Source organism: Anneissia japonica, unplaced genomic scaffold (genome assembly GCF_011630105.1).
Source record: "Anneissia japonica isolate Jap-2015-1 unplaced genomic scaffold, ASM1163010v1 scaffold2227_len217889_cov164, whole genome shotgun sequence".
NCBI lineage: Eukaryota > Metazoa > Echinodermata > Crinoidea > Comatulida > Comatulidae > Anneissia > Anneissia japonica.
Genome location: NW_022753565.1, coordinates 209111 through 213521, shown reverse-complemented (window position 1 = coordinate 213521; position 4411 = coordinate 209111). Strand labels below are relative to the sequence as shown.

The 4411-nt window shown below is 30.7% G+C and overlaps 1 long non-coding RNA gene across 1 annotated transcript; it reads left to right on the top strand.

Moving 5' to 3' along the window:
• Window positions 1-349: 349 nt before the first annotated feature.
• On the top strand, window positions 350-2362 carry LOC117122923. Its single transcript, XR_004447768.1, has 3 exons — window positions 350-408; window positions 549-648; window positions 1797-2362. It is a non-coding gene; the product is annotated as an uncharacterized LOC117122923 (long non-coding RNA).
• Window positions 2363-4411: the final 2049 nt, after the last annotated feature.

Genomic DNA, 4411 nt, shown 5'->3' with positions numbered 1-4411 from the left:
ACCAATATGTATATGCACATATAACCAGATTTTTGGTGTCCTATAGGATTTAGATAGTTTTCTATAGGACTTGATTAAGTCCTATAGGATTTAGTTTTATAGGATAATATGCAAACCTTTAGAACACCTTTAAAATCCTATAGGATCCTGTAGGATTCCTATAGGACATTTTCGTAAGGGTAGTTTATATCAGCAGTAGTATAGCTGTAATAACCGGTAATAACGGACGCGACGTTCCATATCCGAGTACGCCTTGATTTTATGTTTTATGGGAAGCGACGTTCCATACGTTGGAAATTCCAATTCTATTTTTAAAACTGTTAATAAAATTTAACAATAGACCTCCATACTAAACAGAAAGAGACTAAATAACAACTTTCAGCGAAGGAACGCAAAAAAAACATTACGGTAAGACTTTACTTTTTTATGAACATTACTTTGTGTATCTAGTACATACACATTCACCCATGGAGCTATAAATCTAATTTTATATCTAGGCCTATGCTTCATTAGTTATGATCTAATCATGTTTTTTCGATTCTTACTAGATTATAGACAAATATTATACAGCAGCAGTATTAAGCATCGCCTACAGCGCCGCCATCTTTAGGCAGAATATGAGAGAAGACAGTCTTCTGCGTTTTAAGGGTACCTATAAACACTCTTAAGTTTGATATGTTTTGAATTATGATCAGTGAGTTGTTATTTAGTCTAAATAAACAACTCCTAGTTACTATCAAATTTAATTCAATGTTTGTTTTTTTTTTTATTAAACTGTGGTTAATATTATATATTCAGATAGGGCTAAAATTAAGTTACAAATTACAAAAGAATGCGAGAATTATTAGGCCTAATCAGTTGTGATGTTATAAGAAGTCATTGCAGGTAATCACACCATAGAATTTGAAAAAAAAAATGTATCCAGATTTGCATGATGATTTTTTATTAAACTGTGGTTAATATTATATATTCAGATAGGGCTAAAATTAAGTTACAAATTACAAAAGAATGCGAGAATTATTAGGCCTAATCAGTTGTGATGTTATAAGAAGTCATTGCAGGTAATCACACCATAGAATTTGAAAAAAATGTATCCAGATTTGCATGATGCGGTGTAGACACCACAAACCCGTCCGTTCAACTCTTTAAGTGTTGGTGTAAGCCTACCTTATCCAGATTCAGATGATCCCAGATACAATAGTTTAGTGTAGGCCTAATGCATAGCAATTCGACATTAACGCTATATAGACGTTGTTGTTTTTAGGGGTATTATTCCCGTAATAGAAAAAATAAATAATAATTAAATATATAATAAACAAATTGTATATGTATGTGAATTTGGTGATGATGCGTGTATATATTTCTATGCACCATGTGTTTGTGAATGTATATATAATCATATACGTGTAAGTATGTGCATGTGCACGTATGTATAAGTACGTGTGTATATATGTACGTATACATATTTGTGTATTTATAGATAAATAAAAAGATCACTATAGAGTAACATTTTTGAAAATATTAAATAAATTAGAAAAGAAAAGTTTTAATTTCTAGCCAGTCATAGCGAATGACCCCCTTTTCAGTGCAATTGAATTTTAATTTCTCATGTTCTTTTGTTATGCTTACCGGTATGTCTTTGACGACAAAAAAATGAAATGAAATGAAAGAAATAAAGGTTGGTGAAATCCCCACAAGAGAGAGAAAGAGAGAGAGAGAGAGAAAACGCTATATAGACGTAATGGGCCTAAATATATATTTTTTTTCATTTAAATATAATTTTTTTTTTTTTGCAGATTAAAATGGCAAATGAAAGTGATGAACAGAAATTTAGAGAATTTCTCTTTAACTTTTCTGAAATTTACCCTGGTATTAAATACAAATGGTTGAGATTGCTCCTATTTGACTACATACCCTTAGCGGAACTTGACAGTGAAAACAATACCGGAATGGATTTATTCAATATACTCCTGGCGCGGGGTGTTATTTTCATGACCAATGTGACAATTCTAAATGAAATTGCTGAAGTTACAGATCAAAGATCTGCAATAGCTCTTGTAAATGATTATATAGCAGCTAATCAAAATACGATTGTAAATGGTACGGAGAAATTAAAGCATTATCGGAAGCAACTTTTCAAAGCATTAACACAAATCGGAAGAGCAACAGAACTAAAAAGAGTGACTGGTTTCTACACACGGAATGACTTCAGATTCAAAAATATTTGGGATGTTGTATTCTACCTAGAGAAACAATCAATGTTGGTAATTGATGTGAAAGAAGACAGGGAGAGATTCGCAAAATTACTCAACAAAAGAGCAAGCGGCATATTTCTAGGTACTGTATGTTGCTTTTATGGTCACGTTATTTGTACAATATCGCATTCGTGTTAAGCATGTTAATACATACTCCAAGTATCGAAATGCACGCCATCGTGTCGGGATTCAATATTTCGACATTAATTATGTCATCATCAGGAATGAAAAATTATCCATATTTGCAAGCTTATTATGCACAAGTACCAAAAGTGTTTGACCAAACAAAACATTACCCCTAGTAGATGACATAGCTATGAATAAACTAAAGATCAAAGCATTCTTACCCTACTGATCAAAGCTACCTACAAAAACAAAGAAAGCTTCTTTTGAAGCTTTCAGCCCATTGTTAAACAATGGGTGTAGCCTAAGTATAGCAAACGCTTCTTTAAACAATAGTATAGACCAATTTTGCGAACTGTCAATAATGTTAGTATTAGAAAATATTAAACCTAATTTATTACTTACATTACAGGCTACATTATCATTTTCAAGTATACCTTGTAAACCTAAAACATATTGGAATGCCTCACAATTTTAATGTATATGATCATTTATAACACTATCAGATCGTGAAGAATGTTCTTTAAGTCTAGTTATTAAGCATCTATCTATCTTACCAATATAATCACTATTACAACCTGAACATTTAAAATGATAAACAACAGAGCTCATATATTCCTTAGGGGTTTGATCTTTAGTAGATATAAAGTGAGAGACATTGCAACTAAAACACTTACAGTTAGTTTTTTTTTACACAAAATTCGTTCCTAAGACAAAACACGATGATGACGACACATCGTTAATATCGTCTGTCATCTTCGTATTCATTCGATGCCATTCCATTTACTATTCCTGTGCCATATGTACTTGTTCATATTTCCCTAATGAATTCCATCGTTCTTAAGCATGCTACTGTAGTGTCACTTGGCAAACAAAGTTATTTATTCACTTGGTACCTTTAACATAATATAAAGCCTATGCTGACTATATCAAAATACAATATAATAATGGGCCTAACAGTAATTAGGATGTATGAGGCTCTGTTGCATATAGGCCTACTTGTACATGACTTATAAAGTGTAGGACATAAACCACCCAGGACATAAACCACCCGGACGAAAACCACCCAAACTGGAATATACCATTGTGAAAGTAGGGGGTGGGCAATGTTGGGTGGGCCTGTTTTATCACATTCACAATTGGATAGATTACACTGTGACTGTGACCTATTATACGCCTTTAATTCATTCAAATCTTTTGACAACATGCACGTATGTTAATAATCATTGTAGATTTTTCCTGATTTCAGTGGTATTCATTTCAGTAATCACCGTGCTTAAAGTTTGTATTTTCCTAATGATTTTAACACAACAATTTGTATTTTTCTAATGATTTTAGCACAACAATTAACTTCAAAGTTTAATGAAAATTGAAATACATTTAATAATATTAATTGTTTTAGTCTAAAAAGTCATATTTTTTTAGTAAAGTTTTATTTAATACATTAATAAAAAAAATGTTCTTTCTTGGTATGGTATTTGTCTAATATTATAGTATTCACAAGGAATAATAATAATGATAATAATAGTAATAATAATAATAATCATAATAATAATGTGAATGTAAAGTCATATCCAATAATGAGTGTATGTTAATAAAATATTCATGTTAATAAGATCTTACTATTTTATATTTTATCTCTTATGATTGAATTGTCACTACTGTATAATTAATATTTCTTACTTGCATTAATGACAGATATAAAGAAACGAAACATACACAGTAGTAGTAAAACCAATTTATTTCCATACCAAGATAAAAACGTTATTAATCTATTCAAACTTTACTAAAATTTCAACAAATGAAAACTACAAATGCCTTTAAATTGGTGTATGTTTCGTTTCTTTATAACTGTCATTAAGGCCAAGTAAAAAAAAAAACATGTTTCGCGTCCCCGCCCGCATCGTTTTTTTCGCCCGCCTTGATTTTTTTTATATTTTTTATTTTTGGAAAATTCATGAAAATAAAGAAAAAATATATCGAAAATTTAGAATTAAATGTTGGAAAATAAATACCCTAGCCTAAAATAGTGC